At 44.7% G+C, this 22,302-nt stretch overlaps 1 long non-coding RNA gene across 1 annotated transcript; it reads right to left on the bottom strand.

Annotated features, from left to right (window-relative positions):
• Window positions 1-3,312: 3,312 nt before the first annotated feature.
• LOC100939060 (uncharacterized) lies at window positions 3,313-21,708 on the bottom strand. Its single transcript, XR_655249.4, has 5 exons — window positions 21,437-21,708; window positions 13,726-13,853; window positions 12,868-12,969; window positions 3,680-4,857; window positions 3,313-3,459 (listed from the first exon to the last, which is right to left on the bottom strand). It is a non-coding gene; the product is annotated as an uncharacterized LOC100939060 (long non-coding RNA).
• Window positions 21,709-22,302: the final 594 nt, after the last annotated feature.

Genomic DNA, 22,302 nt, shown 5'->3' with positions numbered 1-22,302 from the left:
TTTTCTTGATTAGATTAACTAACATCTATATAGTTTTTTATTTTTCCCCTAAAGAATCAGTAATTGGATTGATTTTTTTTAGTTAGTATTCTTTCCATCTGTTTGCCTTAGTGTTATTGTTCTTTTAAACTTCTAGAACTGGATACTTCATTTATTTTCTTTCTTGTTTATCGATTTAGCAATATTCCATAGATTCTGATTATATATGTGTTGCTGTTACTTTGTAGATTTCCTATACTTTTAAATTTCCTATTTGATCAAAAAGTTAATGAAGAGTTTAAATGCTCTAAATGATAAGGTTTTTAGATTTAAAATTATTTAAAAACTAATTTCCATTTTGTGGAAATGCGGTCTGAGAATTTTACCTGCACTATTTCTCCATTTTGAAAATTAGTGAAGTATTATTTCAATCTAATATAAGAGTAACATTTTGTGATTATCGCATGAGTACTTTAAAGAAGATATATTCTGATATAGATTTTGAATATATTTTCATAAAGTCTATCTTTTAAATTACATTATTTTAGTCTTCAATATTCTTATTTTTTTGTACCTGTCAAATTCTCAGGTAAAAGAATTAAAATTTTCTACCATTAGTATTTTTCTATTTCTCTTTGAATTTCTGTAGTTTATGTCTTATGAATTTATCACTATTATAACTTACTATATATCTATTTGTAACTGCTAGGGTTTCATTGTGGTTTACACTTTTATCTTTACAAAACATCATGCTTTGTCTTGCTTAACACTTCTTCTAATAATTTAATAATACTTCTCTAAATTCAAACTTGTTTGATTTTAGAGGTGCCAATTCCTATTTTTTATTTGCCTTTGCTTCGTATGATTTTGTCAATCCTTTGTTTTTAGGCTTTCAATAACACATAGTTTTACATGGAGTCTTAAGTATAGCCCATGAGGCATTTTTACTTTGAAGTCTAGTTTGAGTTTTTTCTTTTATCTAAACAGAAAGACTGGCCACTTCCAACCAGATTACCAGGACGTTCTCCTCCCTGCCTCCAACACCAGCTACCCATCGTCATTTCTGTTCTGCCTTCAGGTGAACTAGAGTGTCAGCCTCCCTCACCAGGCTTCCTACCAGACTGTGAGAAACACCTTCTGAGCCCAAGTCAAAATGCAGGACACTTACTCGAGAATTGAGTATAAAAGTGCTATGTATTTACTCCTCCCTCAGTCTCATGAGCATGCTATATAAACCACACAATATCAACGTGTTCACACATCTGTTTTGGGTGGAGGGACATTGTATTTGGGGTTTTTAAGTTGTAGAAGCCACTGAAATTGACATCATTGACTATTAGAGTAAATAGAAACTGTTAGATACTATATAGATGTATATTTGAAACATAAGACACAAGCAACTGTTTTTTCATAACAGCAGTTACTGCAAACATCAGTGTGTTCTGATGAAAGTATATCATGACTGATAGTCCAAATTATCTGCTGCTGTGTAACAAACTATTCCAGAACTTAGCAGTAAAAGATAATCATTGTATTATGTTCACAGATTCTGTGGGTTGGAAATTTGGCAAAGTCAAGGTGGGGACAGCTTGCCATGGCTTTGTAATGTCTAGAGTCTTGATTGGCAAGACTTGGAGGCTGGGAGCAACTCAGTCATGAGGGACAGGAGTCATCTGGAGGCAGCCTTACTCATGTGTCTGGTAATTGACGACATCTGTTGGCTGGGATTTCAACTGGGCCCATTATCCAGAAAACCCTCATCTGGCCTTCGATGTGACTGAGACTTGCTCAAAGCTTGGCAACCTTGGACTTCTTACATGACAGCTTGGGGCTGCAAAGGCAAGTATCCCAAGAGAACCAGTTACAGCAGTGCTGCTTTTTATAACCTAACATTGTAGACATTTAAGATAATCTTTGCCTTATTACATTGGCCAACCAGTCACTAAAGTGGGTCAACAAATAACTAAGGCCCAGATTGAAGCGGAAGGATACATAAACCTACCTCTCAATGGCAGAAGCATCAAAGAATTTGCAGACATGTTTTATTTTTTATTTTATTTTTGAGACAGGGTCTCACTCTGTCACCCAGGCTGGAGTGCAATGGTGTAACCACAGCCCACTACAGCCTCAACCTCCCAAGCTCAAGGGATCCTCCCACCTTAGCCTCCCAAATAGCTGGGACTACAGTCATGCACCACCACACCTGGCTAATTTTTTTTTAACTTTTTTTTTTTTTTTTTTTTTAAGAGACAGGGTCTCAAGATGTTGCCCAGGCTCGTCTCAAACTCTTGGGACCAAGCAATCCTCCTACCTTGGCCTCCCAAAGTGTTGAGATTATAGGCATCAGCCACCAGACCTGGCCAGTTGTGGCACTTTGTAAGCAGCAACACCAAAATTTAACAAGTGAAATATGTAAGTTATTAACTAATAATATATAGTTATTCAAATTCTTAAAACAACTACAAAATACAAGGACAGAAATTTTGAATGAAGTCCCACAAGCTAAAAGCCTGGAGTCCTCAGGAGAGTACAAATGTTTGACTTTCTGTGGGCCTGGCTGGCTTAGAGCCTTCCTGGCCTGCTCCTCCAACCTGCCATGGCTTCCACCTTCCTTGATGGAGGGATTATGTATCTTTTGCTAAAAATTACCCCAGAATGATGAAGTGTGTCCTTTCTCCCTGATCCCATGACTGCTACCTTTGCTGCTCTCACACCAGCCTCCCATCCATTGCTCTTACTTTATTTCCCCTACTCCATAATTCATGTAATGGACAATTATCAAACACTGACCACGTACCAAACTCTTGAGGAAATACCAGAATGAACAAGGCCATGAAGATATTCTTTAATGCTATCTTTTAGAAGCTTTACTGTTTATCTTTCACGTTTAGGTCTATAATCAATCTGAAAGTGATTTTTGTGTGTAGTGTGAGGTAGGGGTCAAGTTCATTTTTTCTCAATTATATATCCAATTGACTCAGCACATTGTTTATTGAAAAGCTCATCTTTTCTTCACTGCATTGCAGTGGCACCTTTGCTGAAAATAAAAGACTGTATATTTCTGGGTCTGGATTTTTTATTTTGTTCCAATAATCTATTTGTCTATACTTGAGGTCATATCATTCTGTTTTAGTTACTGTAACCAGATAATAAGTTTTCATATTTAGTCATGTTAAGAAAATGTTTTTTCTTTTTCCTGAGAGTCTTTGCTATTCTTGGATTTTTACCTTTCCATATAAATTTTGAAATTAGCTTGTCACTTTCCACAAAATCTGGGCTTTCTTTTCTATTGGAACTGTACTTCATTCTGTCAGGGATCCTATCTACTCCTTCCAATCCCAGCTGCCTTGACATTTCTCCATGCTATCGAAAAGCTGGGTGAAGTATAGCTTTTATGGTTGTTCCTGACAAGAGGGCCATCTGATACCAGTCACTCCATCGTAGTCAGAAGCAGAAGCCCTTTTCAAGCTTTCCACAATTCTATAAAAAAGAAGTTCCATTATAAGAAATCTGTATGATAAACTTTTATTCTGCATACTGTTTATGTTTAAAATCCTACTTTATGAAACAAGATTCATTCACCTGCAGTTGAGAGAAGACATGACCCATATTGGGTTAAACAAACAAATTGAATTGGTTCATATAACTGAAAAAATTCAGGAGAAAAATCAACATATACAAGATTCCAAACAAATTTTACCAGGATCCAATTTATCTCCATCTGTTCCACTTCCTGTTTGTTGAAGCCAATCTGAAATCAGCTCATGACCATAAGATGGTTGTCAGCAACTCCCAGAACTATACCGTCTCAGGTCCACATCCAGGAGAAAAAGAGTGTCTGTTTCAGGATATCTGGGAAAAGTCCTATTGGCTCTAGTTGGGTCACTGCCCATTCCTGAGGCAATCACTTTGCCAAGGTAAATTTGCTGGATTCATTAGCTTAGTCCCAGGTCAGGTTCCCGTTCCTGAGCCAGCGGTAGATTCAGCTCCTCTAGAAGTCCATGGACTGACAGCGTTAGTGGAAGTTCCCAAGCAGGAAGCTGGGGCATGATTAAATGGATACCGGACAACCAAAAAAACAAAAGTCCGCTTCACAGCCACATCCAGTGTCTAAATCCACATCACCTAAAAGTACCTGGAAGATCATAGGCTTCCTCATCAGGTCCTCCAAGGCCACTTCCATGATCCTGCTTCTAGGACTGTGACCCCACCCCCTTCACACGGCCATGGGCTCCACACTCGTGGTCTGCTGGACATGCACAGCTCTTCCGGGCCCAGCATGTGCCCATCCATGTGTTCTCTTCCTTCTGTTACCTGAAGTCTTGGCAAGGGTTGGGCATGAGGAACAGGGGGATGAGCTGGGTTTTATTCCTTCATTGTTGCCACTTTCCTTTGCTCTCACTATCTCCTCAACAGGCCAAGAACAGAATGATCAGGCTTAGCTTCCTAATGCTACCATTTACTGCTATGATTCTGAAAAAGTCACTTTGCCACTCTGAGTCTCATTTCCTCAGCTGCAAATGGGGCTGACCATGTCTATGCATACTTTACGTCCTTCCAGGCAATCTCTCTAAGAATAAGAGTTCTATAATACAATGGAGGGAGAATAAGAGGTAACAAGCCTGGAGATGACATCTTTTTGAATGGCTGTTGAGGCTGCTGGTGATGCTTCTGCTATGGAAATCTCAAATGTGGAGGTTTTTTCCCCCCAAGCATTTCAATAATTATGAAGGTTAAGTGAAATAGTCTGAAAATGTTTGATAGACTGAAGCTCTAAAGAGATGCTGAATTGTATTATGGGTCCCAGACAGATCATTGTAAAGCTCTTGTTCCACCCCAAGTGTTGTTTGTGTGTAACACGTGTCAAGGGTTTCCACTCTAGAGAACAAAAGCACAAAAGTTTCACTGAAGTCCTTTGGCCTAATCCTCTTAAGAGCTGTTGAAGCCTCCCTGAATTGATCAGAGGCAGTCAAGTGCCTTCTTAAGACAGGAGGCTCTTTCAAGTTTTTTTACTGCTCCTAGTTCTGACAAACCCACTCAAGTTTCCTTGCTACCCCTTCACCATCACCCATACAACACTTGGAGCCAGAGATTTTGCTCAAGGTCACAGTGGGCAGGAAGTGGCTGGGTAGGGATCTTTCTAGAATCCACTCTCCTTCCACAAGGCCAAAAGGAGCTAAGACTGCACAATCACAATGGGTGCAGGCTGCAGAGGCCTCTGAAAATGCAGGTTTTGACTGTACCTTACAGGAAGAACAGGACAGTGTCTGAGCAAGAGTTGTGTGTATGAGAAGGAGTGGCACGTCTGGAAGTGTAATCAGGAAAATCAGCTGCACCTCCTGGCACAGGTGCATAACCCAGGACTGAAGTAATAAGACCAAATGCCCTAATGATCTTTGCAATTCAGAGCCTAGCACAGTGCCTCATTTAGTGGCTATTCAGTTGAATTGATAGTTGGGGTGGAAAGGAACAGACAGATTTAAGAGAAGTCTGGACAGCAGGCACGTAAGATGTAGGGCTGGTTGAAGGATGAGGATAAAAAAGAGTAAACTATGGCTTTAGACACAGATACATCGGCAGACGCTAGGGGTGGGGAGGGAGTCCAGATGAAACCCAACTGTGGGTTATGAGGAACAACCACGTGGCTGTGTTGTCACAGGTCTTTTCCTCCCCAAATGCAAATACGCCCATTAGTAAGGTACCCTTGGCCAGAAGCCAATCTGGTTTCACCCCTGAAACTTTGAGCATCATTTCCACAGTGCTGTCAGCCTAAGAGGTGAGCTTCATTTTGCCAATAGCTTCTATTGAGATAGAGTTTGTTACTCATGCATCTAAATAGCTCTATTTTAAAGATAAATTTATTTTCTGCAGATTAGTTCAGCTGATGTATTAGGTAGCCAAAAAATCTCTAAAAAGAATAAGAAAGAAAAACCTCAACCCTTAATTCTACAGCTCCCTTAGAAAAAAAAAAAAAAAAAAAAGATACCAAATAAATCCAAGCTCACCGATCTTCCAGCTCACTTGATTTACTTGGAACAGACTCACACTCAAGGGTGACCCCTTTCAGGAGCAGCCTCTGGATTTCTTCCCCACCCTGGAAGTCTCTGGTACTTCAGTGTTCTCAATTGTGTAGTGGAAACAGAACACATTCAAAAGTCTCAGCAGGCCGGGCGCGGTGGCTCACGCCTGTAATTCCAACACTTTGGGAGGCTGAGGTGGGAGGACTGCTTGAGCCCAGGAGACCCAGACCAGCCTGGACAACATGGCGAAACTCCATCTCTACAAAAAAAAATTAAAAAATTAGCTGGGCGTGGTGGCACGTGCCTGTAGTCCCAGCTGCTTAGGAACACTCCAGCCTGGGCAACAGAGTGAGACCTTGTCTAAAACAAACAGACAAACACTTCTTAGCAAACTGTGTGACTGTGTGCTGGCATATGCAGGGGGACGGGTAGAGCTTAGAGACTGGCCGTAGATAGTGAGGAGTGAGTACAGACAGACACTTCTCGCCCTACCTGGGAATGGTGGAAAGTCTGAGTTGCGGGAATGCTCAGGGTTTTCCTCCTCAGTGCCTAACAGTACAACCTCACATTTACAGAGCGTTTCCAGTTTTCATCTCACTCATTCTCATGTTTCCTAGATTGCTGCTGTCAGTCAAGAGCCCTTCCTTAGCTCCAATCCCACATGATGCAGGAACCTCCGCGCCAGTCCCCACAAGGTCAGGCTGCCACTGCCTGCACATCTGACAAGAAGCTCACCACCTGGCAAGGCCTCCTGCTTCCATTTTTACAGCTAAACTCTGCCTCCCTTTAGTTTCATTTGCTGGATTAGCTTTGGCCCTGCAGATACCCACATGGATTATGCACTTCCTCATCCTCCTCGCCATTTATTTCTGTGCAAACCACCATGATGTCAGTCCATTAAGTGTTCTCCTTACAGGCCTTAAAACCCCTGACATAGACCATGATTTCCCAACCATTTACGCTAGTTCCAGTTTGTCAACAACCTTATTAAGCGCATGCTTACAGAACCCAATGCTTACCTGGCCATGCATGCAAGCCCAGTGTGGTTCCTTGTCCTAGATTCTACACTTGTGTTGGGAGTGTCCATGGTTGTGCCAACTTCTTTGTCAATCCCCATTCATATTGAGAGTTGAATCAATTAAAACTCCTAAATCTTCTTGAGCCCAAACCTGTGTATTCCCTTTCCCAAATCCTTTCAACAAGTAAACAAGATGTGCATCAAGAACAAATGCTGTCACTGGCGCAATTTTTGTTAAACCTAAATACAATTCTGTGCATTTACCTTAGACGTTTCGTCTAAATGTTTCTACAAGTCTCAAGGTCTTGAAGAAAACTTATCTGTCATTTGTCATTATTAGCTACACTCTAGCTTCATGGCATTCACAAACTTGATGGGTGAGCTTTTTATTTCTTTATTCCAGCCACTGGTACATTGCAATAAAACTTGGCTGTGTATAGCAGGGGGGTGAACAGATGTGACCAAATATGTTTTTACAGATTATAGACCTTGTTTGCTCAAAGTCACACGACGGACCTATGTACTGTGGAGCTGGCACTAGAACTCTGATCTCTTAAAAACCAGAGTAGAGATTTTCCCACAGTGCCACAGGCTGCTGCCTGTGATGTTTGCCTCCCTCAGGCCTGGCCACACTTGAGTGGATACTCATCATCCACTCGGCAGGTAGGGGCTTCACACCATTTTCAAGGCGAGCAACTGTATTTATTACCGTGTGTTGGCTGACAGAGGGCTATAGCTAGTAACAAAATTATTCTTCACTCACATTCACTTAGACACTTCAAGCATCTCTGTCCAAACCCAGCTAGATCCTTCCCCTCTACTACACCTGCCCGGCTCACCATGATGGGATGGACATAGTCAAACCTGGGCATTAAGAGACGTGGGTCACAATGCTGGTTCCACTGTGTTAATTCTTTGACCTTGTTTGACAAAAGTCATTTAATTTCCCTGAGCCTCAGTTTTCTCACCTAAAATAGGGGACCACACCACCCTACCTTACAGGATTGATTTGAGCATCAAAGGAGACGATGAATACAAGGGTTTGTTGTTGTTGTTGTTGTTGTTGTTGGCAAACTCCCCAGTACTTTGCAAAGGTAGGTATATTGTTATTATCAGATGGGTATGGAGAACTCTAAAATGAGTCAGTACCACTTAAAATTCCTTTTTAAAGCAGTTATTGCATCCTAACCTATTTATTCATTTCTCTTTTTTTTTAATTAAAGTCCCAACAAAAACTTAATATGAAGACTGCATGCAGGGATAGCACTGAATACAAATTAACCATTCAATGTTCTTTAGTCCCTCTGGCAGGGAAATGATCCACCTATTAAAACACCCAGTCAGAGCTGGCACACACAGTGCTGATAACCCCAGCAGGCAATGACCTTGGCACCATTACAAGGGCAATATTTTCAAATGGATGAACTATTCCTGAACAAAGTGTCCAGTGTACTAGGAATAAACAGGCTTTTCATCAACCAAGGCTGTGTGTTTTCTGGCTCCAACAACCTTTCCCAGAGACAGTGCTGGAGAGGAGAGGGCAACAGGAAGAAGCACCTCCTCAGCAGCCTGCCCAGCCCGCTCATCCCTCCTCCAGAATCCTATGACTGGACAGGCTTCCACACCTCCCTCCTCTCCTCTGATGGTTTCATAATTGCTTTTCTGCACTTTTGCAAAAGGACAACCCGGTGCTGCCCTTGGTGACCCTGGTCAGAGCTCAGCAGGTGGAGGATCAGCCCTCCCCGTGGTGTAAAACGGAGTCCTGGAGCCTCATGGACAAGAACCTATGGTAGAGAGTCACGTACGATGTCACCAGCTATCTGCGAGGCCAATTCTTTGAGAAGATGGGCAAGTCACCCAGGACAGTCCAAAAGAGGTCACACAAGAGGCAAACAAGATCCCTGAGACAAAATTCACAAGGAGAGGAAGGAGGGACTCTGGGTCCACTAGAATGGAAGCACACGTGCAAAATGCAACTGGAAAAACTTGCTTCTTCACCTAAGCCAAGGAGGCTGTAGCTGGCCCTTTCAGTTGTTTGTTCTTTCATTCATTCTACAAATGTTTATTGAGCACCTACTGTGTAGCCAACACTGTTCTATGTTCTGGAGACACAGAATAAACAAGACAAAGTCCCTGCCCACCTTACATTCTGGTGGCAGTAGACAAACAATAAAGTAACTGTCTAGGTAGTGATAAGTGCTAAGAGGCACAGGGAGTGTAGGGCATGAGCTGACATCAGGGAAGGCCCCTCTGTTAAGGTAAATTTGACCAAAGCTTTGAAGGCAGTGAGGGAGCAAGTGAAGATTTTCTGGGCCAGCATATTCCAGGCAAGAGCGGGATTCAAACAGCAAAGAAGAGGGTGTTACAGGAATGGATTGAGCCAAGGAGAGTCCAGAGAGATGAAGGCAGAGGGGCAACAGGGAGCCTGCGAGCCATCTTCAGCACTTTTAATTCTGAGTGATCTGGGAAAATACTGGCGGAAGGGGAGGGTTGAAACAGAAAAGTGAGACAATCTGGTTTTTGTGTATGAAGCTCATGCTGGGTGCTCAATTAAGACTATAAAGAAGGCAGAAAAGAATGTGAACAGCGAGACTGTGAGGAGAAGAGCAGGACAACCCAAACAGGAGATGGTGGCGGTGGCTCAGACCACGACAGCAGCATAAGAATGAGCTGAGAGTCTGGATGTTGTTAGGGTAAGACCTGCAGAATTTAATAATAATAGGATATGGGAAATGAGCAAGACTCAAGGATTAGTCCACAGTTTCTTTTGCTGAAGCAACTGGAAGGAGAGAGTTAACATTTACTGGGAAGAGGAAGGTTATGGGTGAAGTAGGGTGAAAGGCATCAAGATATGGTTTTGGGTATGGTTTGGGACACGTTAAGTTTGAGGTAGCTATTAGACACCAAGTGGAGATGTCTAGTAGCCTGTGGATCAAGCAAGTCTTGGGTTCAGGCTAGAGATGTAAGCTTGGAAATCATCACTGTAGAGAAGGTATTCAAAGCCAAGAATGAGATTGATATTAACAAAGGAGTGAGTACTGAGAGAGAAGAGATCCAAGGACTAAGTCCTGGGGCAATCTTACACAAAGAGGACTTAGCAAAGGATACTAAAGTGAGTTAAATAATTTTTTCTTAAAAAAACAACCTAGAGAATATATAAAGAAAATTTCTCAAAAAGTAACCGTTGATCAACTTTGCCAAATGCTGCTATTTGGTCACAAGTGGCAATAACTAAGAATTGACTATTGGATTTAGAAATTTGGAGGCCCCTGGTGACTTTATTAGGGCAGTCTTATTTCTCCAATGAATAGCCCCTGAATCAATAACTTAGTACAATAAAAAGCTTCTATCTCACTCATCTCACAGTCCAGTCAAGTATTTGGCAGGTGGCCTTCTTTGTGATTTGGGTACCAGGTTCTTTCCATCTTCAGTGCACACCTGCCATGGTTCCCTTGGAAAGGGAAGGAGTGGTCCATGTAGAAGCACACCTGAGCTCTGGTGCTTCAGCCTGAAGCTGGCACGTTGACCCCACTGGAGTTCCCATGACAAGAACTAGTCACACAGCCTCATTTAGAGGCAAAGTAACTGGGAAACATCATTTGGTTGTGTGCCCTGGAAGAGGAAGTGGTTTGGTGACCATCTAGCCAGTTTCTCTCACAATGACCTTGGCAAGAGTACTTTTAGAGGAGGGTGGAAACCAAAGACTGAAGGGAGTTCAAGAGAAAAAAGGAAAGTAGAGAAATAGGGTGGTAGCTAAGGCAGGTTTGGGGTCTAGAGAGGTGTTTTGTTTCTGGTTTGTTTGTATGATATTGGAAATGATCCTGTAGAGAAGAGACAACTGCTGGAGGGATGTCCTTGAGTAGGTGACAGAGAAAGGGACCTAGCTCAGTGCCATGCATAAGAGTGCCTTGGAGAGCCCATTGAAACAGATTCTGGGGCCCCAACTCAGACATTCTTTTTTTTTTTTTTTGACAGAGTCTTGCTCTGTTGCCCAGGCTGGAATGCAGTGGCACAATCTTGGCTCACTGCAACTTCCGCCTCCCAGATTCAAGCGATTCTCATGCCTCAGCCTCCCAAGCAGATGGGATTACAGGTGTGTACCACCATGCCTGGCTAATCTTTGCATTTGTAGTAGAGATGGGGTTTCACATGTTCATCTCTAACTCCTGGCCTCAAATGATTCACCTGCCTCGGCCTCCCAAAGTGCTGGGATTACAGGCATGAGCCACTGCGCCTGGCCCCGCCCCAGACATTCTGATTCAGCAGGTCTGGACTGGGGGTGGACAAGCTGCATTTTCTGACCATCCCCCAGGTGATACTGATGCAGTCAAGATTCAGGCCTACACTGGGTATTGCTGACAGGCGCTTGGGAAATTCACTCTTTGTCCAAGGCGGGAAGGCAGAGCGGGTAGGCACAGATGGAGGTGGGAGTGCAGGCGAGGGTGGGAAGATGGGAACTTGGCAGCCAGTTATTTTACTATCTCAGTGAATTTGGAAGCAAGGTCATCAGGTGAGGGTGAGGATAGGGGAGGACGTGTTGTGAGTTTGAGCGGGGAGAAAATATGAAATCACTGTCTTGGAGAGTGTGAGAATAAGTGGTGCAGGGAAATGAAATAGAAGGGCCAGCCAAACACCAGGACCCAACTGCAGCTAGTGAGGCTGGACTTAGAGTGAGACCGAACTTAGAGTGAGACCAGGCAGCCGGGCATGTGCACACAGTGGGCAGACAGTAGGATTCAGCCAGGACTGTGGTCTTGCCAGGCAGGTACAACAAAGGAGAGGGGGTCAAGGGAGTTGACTGTGTATTGATGGGAGGGATGAGGCCCCAGATCACAGTATCTAAGTGGGTACAGAGGGCAGGGAGGACTTGCAGGTAGCAGCAAGGAACAGTGAAAAGATGGCAGATCAGTCAATTGTGGGTCCCAGTAAAGCTGAAGAATCACTGGAGAGGGAAGACTGAGTGGGATGGGAACTGTGTTAGGAGAGTGGGATGTTTGAAGTCAAGATGGTACAGACAGCACAACTCGGAGTAACGACACAATCAAGGGAACGGCCATAGGGGTGAGTGGCCGCAATGCCATAAAGGACAAGATTGGTGGAGAAGAGCAAGGAGAGGAACCAGAAGGCTGAGTATTGGAAGGATCGTGTCTGTGGATAATGAAATTGCCAAGGATCATTATCAGGAGTATTATTGGAAAGAACGCTGAGAGCTGTTGTTTCCAAACCCTCCTTCCAGAAACTAGTGCTCTAAGGAGGGGAAGAAGTTCTGAAATATCAGCTCTCAGCCCCCAAGCAAAAATATCCCCAGAGTCTCCTTCAAGTGCTAATTGCAAAATAAACAGAAAGCCAGCAGGGGCTGCCTGGGGAGAAGTGGAAACAGCAGAGGAGCATCCCCTAGTTGGCCAGTGTTTGCCTCTCAAGAGCCCAGCTTCCCCAGCTGTTCTCCCTGCTTAATGTGAAGAATTAAGAGTGGTGGCAAGTGGCTGGGGGCCCTAAGGTGACTCATCACAGCCAGCCAGGCCTCAGTACATTTCCGCATGCATTTTATGTGGAATCCTAGGCTGCTGGTTGATGACATCTTAGATTTCATATTTAACTGCCGTGCGTGTTCTAGTGCAGAAAAGACTAAATATAGACTTGGAATTGGGAAATCTAAAAGGAATAGCAAAGCAGCCTCAGTGGCCAGTGCTGGAGGGGGTGTGAGGAGCTAAGGACGTGGACGCGTGGCCAAGAGGACATTATCTCTGTCCACTACTGCCGAGGACCCTGCCCCGGGAAGGGGGTGCCAGGAGAGAAAATAGCAGCCCCAGCGCACTATTGAAGATAAACAGCTTCCCTCCCTTCACTTACCAGAGTGGGGCTGCAGTTCCCCTGGTCCTCCCTGTGTGGGAGCGGCAGTGGATTCTGCCCAGAGCTGTGGAGCCAGTTCCTCTTTGCCAGGTCAGACCCAGCCTTGAGACAGAGAGAGGGCCAGGCTCCCCGTTAGCCTCTCCCTTTACCCTGCAGGCCCAAGAAGCCCAACAGAAAAACTGGCCCCTTCCCCTAAGTCAGTCATGGCTGCCGATCAGTGTCTGAGAGGTGGGGCAGTGCAATGCTTAGATCCCACGTGAATCCCATCAGCAGCATATGTAGTGAGAGCTAGAGGCGGGAAGGACCGGCAGGAGGGACTTACATCCAAAGTCACCTGTGGTTATCTCTGGGTGATAGGATTATGATGACTTTTCCATTTTCTTATCTGTATTTTCTAAATTTTCTATAATTAGTATGCGTTACTAACATATGTACAAAAACAACTAATAAGCTTGTTTTGTTTTTTGTTTTTGTTTTTGAGACAGAGTCTTGTTCTGTTGCCCAGACTGGAGTGCAGTGGCATGATCTTGGCTCACTGCAACCTCCGACTCCTGAGTTTAAGCAATTCTCCTGCCTCAGCCTCCTGAGTAGCTGAGACTACAGGCACCTGCCACCGCACCCGGCTAATTTTTGTATTTTTAGTAGAGATGGGGTTTTACCATGTTGGCCAGGCTGGTCTCAAACTCCTGACCTCAGGTGATCCACCTGCCTTGGCTTCCCAAAATGCTGGGGTTGCAGATGTGAGCCACTGTGCCCAGACTGTTTTGTTGTTTAGAAAACACTTAGCTGGATGGGTTACTCTTGACGAGGGGCACACCAGCCTTAAAAGATCATTCAGCGAAACACCCAAAGACTCACCTAGCACACAGCTGGAACCGAAATTCAGCATATGGTGCATAACACAGGCACCGAGGATTCGGGGTTAGCATCACCTGGCGGTCACATCCTCTTCACTTCCCAATTACAGATAGCTGGAGCCCCCAACTCTGTGAAGACAACAAAGAAGCATGGGAGACGGTGGGGTTCTCAGGGAAGAGGACCCTTAGCATCCCCTCCAGTCTGTAATTCTCTCTCTCGCCTCAGTGGTGTTGACTGCAGCATCTTGTGTGGTTTACGTGCCTTGTGAGCCGAGGCCAGTGTTACCTTGCTGCTGGCCAGTGTAACAAGGGGGACCTTGGGCCACCCAGCCTGAACTAGATTTCATTTTCCCTACCTGGTCTGGGTTGTCATATTCGGGTGCAGTACTGCAGATGCTGCATTAGCCTTGACATGAGGTTTGAAATCAGGTTCAAAGACCTGCAGTCTAATATAAACATAAAATGACCTTGCATAAGGGTAGGCCCTAGATAAAACTGTTAAAGAGGTCAGGTGCAGTGCCTCATGCCTTAATCCCAGCACTTTGGGAGGCAGAGGCCGGTGGATTGCTTGAGGTCAGGAGTTTAAGACCAGACTGCCCAACATGGTGAAACCCCATTTCTACTTTAATACAAAAAAATTAGCCAGGCGTGGTGGCACACACCTGTAGTCCCAGCTACTTGGGAGGCTAAGGCAGAAGAATCGCTTGAACCTAGGAGGTGGAGGTTGCAGTGATCAGAGATAGCACCACTGCACTCCAGCCTGGGTGACAGAGCAAGACTCTGTCTCAAAAAAAAAAAAAGCAAACCTGTTAAAGAAATAAAACGTATCTTTGGACATCTCCCTAAAAAGGAAAGAGTGACTTCTTAGCAGGGCACCTCACTTTCTAGGGCTGCATGCAAGTGCCCACTGCAGTACTTTCCCATCCTGGGTCCCTGTCCTTAGGGGTCTCTTCCTGGATGAGTGCCCTAATCTGAGAGACACATTCCCATGTGGCAGTAGCCACGTGTGTTCACACCTAGCCACATAATGAAACTATATCTTAACCCAAGGCCTCTTTCTAGAAAGACATGGCCTTACCCCAATAAACAAAACGCTAAGGACAGAAAGTTTAGGTTGACCTGTAGGATGATAATAGGGAATTTTTAGGATAGAGTGAAGGGTTAGGAGTCCCCCTAAAATAATGACCCTTTACTTAAATATGTCTCTGTCAACAGGAACATTGGCTCACTGGAAGATTAAACTACATTAAATCTTTATGGAGCAACAAGAGATTTTTAAATGAAAAAAAAAAAAAAGAGGAAAGAGAATAAAAAAAGGAAAAAAAAGAACTAGTAGGATAGGGGACTGATTTTTATTATTATTTTTATTTATATGGACATAGAGTGTGAAATGAAAGGGGACTGTTTTTAAAACACACATCCACATTCTTTCATTTGCTTTTCTCCTTCATCCTACGCATGGGGCAGTATGATATGGTATTTAGCCTTCCTTGAAGATGAGCTTCAAGTCTTATATTTTAAATAGTATTTTCTAGACAGCTGTTGTCAAAGTGTGGACCAGGGAACCCTGGGGGTGCTTGAATTCATCTTATTTGTTTTTTCATTTTTTTAAAAGGCCTTTTAAAAAATATAGAGCTAGGGGGTCTTCTTATGTTGGCCAGGCTGGTCTTGAACTCCTGGGCTCAAGGGATCCTTCTGCCTCAGCCTCCCAAAGTGTTGGGATTACAGGTGTGTGCCACCATGCCTGGCTCTCGAATCCATCTTAGGACATTCTTGAGGTCAAAACTCTTTCTGTAATAATACACAATTTGCCTTTTTTACTCAATTGAGTTTTCCACAGGGCACATGATATGTCATGACATCATTGCATCAAAAAGGCTTCTATTGTCCCAAAAGTTGGGGAAATGTTTTAGACTCTTTAGAGAATTTATAATGTCTATTAGCATATTAAAGGCTCTCAGAAGTTCTGTAATATAAAACCTGTTTAACTTGGTTTAATGTAACTGCAAATTTATTTGGCCATAGCATTTATTTTTGTTTTGGTTAGTTTGTTTAACACCTGTTGCTATCATATTTTGGGAAATGCTCCTCCAGGGGTAAGATATTAAGCCAGTATTCCTCTGACCAAGGAGTTTTACTAGAGATCTCTCATCTGGACCTGATGTAAACAAGTCAAAGAATGGGTATTAGTGTATCGGTATAGTGGAGTGGTCAAGAACAGAGCCGGACTGCCTGGGATCAAATCCCAACTCTGCCACTTACTATCTGAGACTCTGGGTAAGTTTTTCAACCTTTCTTTGCCTTACATTCTTCATGCATAACATGGGAAGATTTTATATATACATTAGAATGGTATCCTGCATATAGTAAATGCTATTTTAGAATCAGCTCGGCCGGGCACGGTAGCTCACATCTGTAATCCCAGCACTTTGGGAGGCCGAGGCGGGTGGGTCATGAGGTCAGGAGATAGAGACCATCCTGGCTAACACGGTGAAACCCTGTCTCTACTAAAAATATAAAAAATTAGCCAGGCGTGGTGGCGGGTGCCTGTAGTCCCAGCTACTCTGGAGGCTGTGCAGGAGAATGGCATGAACCCAGGAGGTGGAGCTTGCAGTGAGCTGAGAACGCACCACTGCACTCCAGCCTGGGTGACAGAGAGAGACTCTGTCTGGGAAAAAAAAAAAAAATCAGCTTTAATCTATTACTAATCCATTATTGTGACAGGCATGCTGGTTTAGGATCAGGACTAAAAGCTGGGCCACTAACTAGCGATATGACCCGAGGCAGGTCTCCAACCTGCCATCAACGTCAGTTTGCCCATGCTTTGAACTAGAAGGTAAGACAGGGCCAGGCATGGTGGCTCACACCTGTAATTCCAGCACTTTGGAAGGCTGAGGCAGGCAGATTACTTGAGGTCAGGAGTTCGAGAGCAGCCTGGCCAACATGGTGAAACCCTGTCTCTACTAAAAATACAAAAATTAGCTGGGCATGATGGCAGGCACCTGTAGTCCCAGTTACTCAGGAGGCTGAGGCAGGAGAATCACTTAAACTTGGGAGGGAGGTGTAGGTTGCAGTGAGCCGAGATCATGCCACTGCTCTCCAGCCTCTGCCTAAAAAAAAAAAAAAAAAAAAAAAAAAAAAAAAAAAAAAAAAAGTGAGATGAGACAAGCTTGAAGCCCCTTAGTGCCGATATTCCCTGACTGCATAGGCTCCCTACAGAAGGCAGCACTAAACTGCAGCATGACAGGAGAAAAAACAGAGAGAGGGATCAGGCGGCCTAGGAGCCCTCAGGTCCTGCACAGCATCAGCAAGAGATGAACGGGCTCACAAAACGGGATGCTTAGCATTTGAGAATGGAGTTTATTGACTCCAGAGTTCAGCCTCCCACCAACCAGCTTCTCAAACTGCCCACATGTGAAGGAGAAAAAAGGCGGGGTTAGCTTTCCCCACCAACACCATACCACCCGTCCATGGCACAAGTTAAACTGGCTGCTAGCAATGAGGGCCTGGCTACAGAGAGGAACTGGCTTTTCAAGAAGGCCACCTTTTGAGGACACTCCCACCTCCACCTCAGCCCCAGAGAAACCTTTTGGACACCTAACCTTGGTAAGACACAAGAGTGGCTGCCTCTAGAAAAATTCCTCCAGTGTGACTTCATCACAGTTGGGGATGAAGGGAATGCATGCCGGGAAAAAAAACTGAACGTATCTGTATAAGAGAGAGCTTTGAACTGCTGCCAGCTGTGGGCCAAGGTAGAGGAGCCCAATATAATGCTTATGAGGCTAAACTGGGAACATTTGAATGCTTCGTTTTGTGCTTAAAAAAGCAAGTAGCAGCTCAGCTGCCAGATGTTGGATAACTTGGACATGTAGCTCGTGGGCTTTGGTATCAGCAACACTTTGGCAGGTGACCACACGTCAAAGAGAGATGATGACTTGCTTTCCTAAAACTGCTTCTAGGGAGGGAGCCTGGTGGCTTTCGTGTTTCACTTTCACTGAAGAAGTTATATTTGGGAACACCAAAAAGAATCCTTAACTCAGAGAAGATTGGCTCTAGGGCTTGTCAGCAAAGGAAGAACTCCTGAGAACTGGCTTCATAAGAGCTCAGCTCCCTGTTACTCAAGCCTGTGAATAATCACTGAACTATTCTCTCTCTAACACAGTATAGCAGTTAGGAATTGCTTTCAGTTGCTAGCAACAGAGAACTGACTATAGTGGCATACATGCATGAAGGTGTTATTTTTGTCATGTCATGAGAAATGCAGACATGGGTAATTACTGGCATTGGTTTGGTGGCTTGAGAAAATCAGGGACAGGTATTTGTAATTTTTTTATTTTTATATTTTGAGACGGAGTCTCACTCCGTCGCCAGGCTGGAGTGCAGTGGCACAATCTCGGCTCACTACAACCTCCGCCTCCTGAGTTCAAGTGATTCTCCTGCCTCAGCCTCCCAGGTAGCTGGGACTACAGGGGCGCACCACCACACCCAGCTATTTTTTGTATTTTTAGTAGAGACAGGGTTTCACTATGTTGGCCAGGATGGTCTCGATCTCTTGAACTCATGATCCACCCGCCTCAGCCTCCCAAAGTGTTGGGATTACAGGCATAAGCCACTGCATCTGGCCTGTGATTCTTTTAGTCTTTTCTTCATAGCCTCAATATGTCTGTTGCAGCTCCAGCCATCACATCCACATTTCAAACAACAGGAATCAGGAAGGATGGAATGGCAAACAAGGCTTTCCTAGAAGTCCCACCCAACAACGTCTGCTTTTATCTTCTGCAAGAGAACTCATCTTTTCACTGGATACGTGCTAACCAGGATAACACTGGGGCTCTCTAACTAAGAGAGAAGGTGAGGATGGATATCGGGTAGGAAGTTAGCACTCTCTGCATGGGGCTTTCCAGAGAGATGTGTTTAGAAAAGAAGTTGCTGTCTGAACTGGTCCTTCTGGGAGAGCTTGTTATGTGAAAGAGCAGGTATCTGAGGAAGCGTCAGTTTACCTATGAAACTGACCTCTAGGTCTCTCTCACTCTGAGAGAGGTGAACTGGCTTCTGTTCTATGAGTGCCCCTAGTTCCCCAGTCAATTTGATTAGGAAAGGAAAGGATCGGGAAATGGAAATCTCTGTAAAGCAGTGGATTCATTCCTTGATCAAAGGCATGGTGGTTGGCAGCAAGCATAAAAATACGAATGTGTATGTTGACAGAGCAGGCACCCGGCTACTACTTGTCAATGTAGCGAGGCAGGGGATGGATAAAGAAAACCTGCTTCTGAACCTTCAGAATCTTACAAATTAGAAGAGAGAAACACAAGACATGAAAACTAGAAAGTGGGCCGGGCGCGGCGGCTCATGCCTGTAATCCCAGCACTTTGGGAGGCCGAGGTGGGTGGATAGTGAGGTCAGGAGTTCGAGACCAGCCTGGCTAACATGGTGAAACCCCGTCTCTACTATAAAAACAATACAAAAATTAGCTGGGCATGGTGGCAGGCGCCTAAAATCCCAGCTACTCAGGAGGCTGAGGCAGGAGAATCACTTGAAACCAGAAGGTGGAGGTTGTGGCAAGCCAAGATCGTGCCACTGCACTCCAGCTTGGGCAACGAGAGCGAAACTCCATCTCTAAAAAAAAAAGAAAACTAGAAAGTTATACAGGCTAAGTGGAAGTCAGCCCCTGGCACAGAGAAGGGGCCAGTCGTTGCCACTAGGATGCTCCCAAAGGATTTCAAGAGGAAGGGGAAGATGTGAGGCTGCTGGATGACCAGAGGGATTACTGGGGGGCCAGGGAGTGGTGGTATGACCTAGCCACACAGCGGGGCTCCCTCAACTGGCAATAGAAGCAGCCGTTGGCCTGAATTTCCAAGGACCACCATGGATTCCCAAACAAAATGTCATCCCAATGTTTCCAGCTCTCTATCCAGCCTTGTAAAACAAAGATGTGGAATTTAACAAGATCCAACAAAAACTGTGGAAGGGCACAATATATAAAAATACCATAGCCAAGAATCAAAACACTAACTTCTGTCACAGGAGAGGGAAAAGCTCTTGCAGATGCATGGGGGGATGGGCTGAAGAAAAGGGGACATTTGTTCCTGGGCTTTCTTCAGATTTGGGAGTGAAAAAGGCTAGCAAGACAACAGCATTCTACAGAGAAGCCAAGTGGGGAGGTATAAGGGTGGCTGGTTTTTCCTTAAGTCTACACGTTTCCAACTGCTATTTCATGCTTCCAGCCGTTACCATATGTTCTCAGATTTTAAAGTCACAATAAGCGTCAGGGTGAGCAGCTGTGGAATAATTCACACTTTTGTTCATTTTCCAGCACCCCCCATCAGATCGCATAGCTTAAATAATGCCCTGCTCTCCCACCACCTGTACATCAAGGTCATGGTCCTCCTCCATTAACAGCAGTGAGAACAGCCAGTTTTACTCTTGCGGGAAGTTGGCAGAATTGCAAACTTGACTGCTGAGCTTCGGATGGGTCATGAAATTTTTAGTCTCTAAATCTTGCTTTTCCAGGGGTTAGATATTTAAAACATTTCTTCTTTCCAATGGTACCTTTCAATCATGCAAATTACCACAAGTACACAAGAGCAAAGACGACCGCATTCTGTGTCAGTGTTTTGTTTGCATTGTGAGAGGCTGATAATGTGGGAGGAAGTTTGTGTAGTGACTGTCTGGGTTCAGATCTTGGCTCTGTCACTTATTTGCTGTGTGAATTGACAAATGTAAACTGATTAGTATGGTGCCAGGAACAGATGCTATTATTCAGCAACTAGCCTGAATGTAATCATGTACTTGTTTACCTTTGTAGCTTCTTAAGGGCTAATCCTTAAGGGGTAAATCCTGCAGGGATCTGCTATGTGTTTGCCCAGTTAAGTTCTGGGCAAGGAAAAGGCCTGGGTCTTCTGCATGGCTCCCTTCACTCTTCCACCTATACATCACATAACCAGCATCTTCTATAATGCGGGGGACAGGCCTACTGGCCCATGGTTAGTTGCTGGCCCACCTGTGACAATGCAGGAAAGTCTGAAAGATGGCAGAATTGAGAGGCCTCAGTTTGGAGCTTTTCTTTTGACTTTTCTGCAAGGCTGGTAGGATTGCAACCTTACAGAACTGCAGTCTATCAGAGGCATCCAATTGTTCGTACATCTGCTCAAAAAGCAGCTTGCTCTTGGGGAAAGAGATGAGCAGGCCTGGCCTGGCCCTTTGTGACACCAAAGAGGCTAGCACTGCTCTTGGGAGCCCTGCCCAGTGGTCTGGCCTTGGGAGCTGCCAGCTACATGGAGAGAGTTGGATCCTCTCCATGTAATGAAATTGACTCAAAAAGAACAAAGTTGCTCTCAACACCTGCTCACCCTCGCACAGCTCTGAAGGCCAAGAGGGGAATGGGTAATTGCAGACCATAGGCAATGACAGAAAAAGAAGGGGGAAAAATCAGCAGCCACTAGTTTAGCATATTCCCCTTCATTTCATGGGGGGAGATCAATGCAGACCTCACCATGCCTGTCTCCAGAGAGCTGGAAACAATGGAATGGCTCAAAGGGCAGCAGGAGAGAAAGGACTGAGGGATCTGGAAAAGCAGCCCCAGAATGGTCTCCTTTTCATGTAAGCTAGCTTGGAATGGGTTTCTATGACTTGTACCCACTCTTATTTGCAATATATTTTGTGAGAAAGGCAACATGGACACCTTGGCACAAGAAGAACAGCAGTCCACTCACCATTTCAGAAGAGCTGCAAGGTGGCTTCAGGGCTCCTGGGGCACCACAGCCAGCCTAGCCCCAGTCACCCACAGAGCCCTCCAGCCTACTTTTGCTAACTTTGTTTGGCTGCATTGCCCAGCAGTGGCCAACCTCCATGGAGTCCACATGATCAAACTCACGGAAGGCAGCAAAGATGGGGACACTAGGAAAGGAGGTCCTCAAAATTGAATCTTCCTCTTTTGCTGACTATTGTAATCACACCACTAGATGTTGCCAAATGTTTGTAGAAGGCACTTCTCCTGGTACCTGCCCAGCTCACACCCACAGGGATGGACAAAGAATGGTCAAGTTTATTCTATGTGACCCCTATCCATATTCGTGACTCACTGGACAACACGTGTCCACACCCAGCCCAGTTGAACCAACTGAATTAGGACCTGGCGTAGACGTCTGAGCTCATGGCTTGAATGAAGGCTATGTAGTCACAGGAGCCATGCGATATCCCTGCTTGGCCCTGCAAGCCAGAACAATGGAAGCCACTCTGGAGAGAGAGAGACAGAGATGAAAACAGATGGAAAAGCAGTGAGAAGCCACGGGAGTGAGCTGCCTGCTTTCCCCGCTCTCCAGACCCCGGTTCTGGATCCAGCCTCACCTCCTGCCACAGTTTCTGAGAGGTATCCCAGTCTCCTTTCAACTCAGTGTCTTCCTTTTTGCTTACTTGATTGGGTTTCTATTACGTGCATCCAGAATAGTTTCCACTAAGGCAGTGATTCACAGTTTACTGAACACTTTCACATGTTATCCTGTTTGGATTTTGCTTCGCACGCTACTCCAGGGAGAAGGCAAGGGAGGCATCATCATCATCTGCATTTTATGGTCAAAGA

The sequence above is a fragment of the Pongo abelii genome, chromosome 5 (assembly GCF_028885655.2).
Source record: "Pongo abelii isolate AG06213 chromosome 5, NHGRI_mPonAbe1-v2.0_pri, whole genome shotgun sequence".
Classification (NCBI taxonomy): domain Eukaryota; kingdom Metazoa; phylum Chordata; class Mammalia; order Primates; family Hominidae; genus Pongo; species Pongo abelii.
The sequence above is the reverse complement of the archived record's forward strand: the minus strand, read 5'-3'. Positions and strand labels throughout refer to the sequence as shown.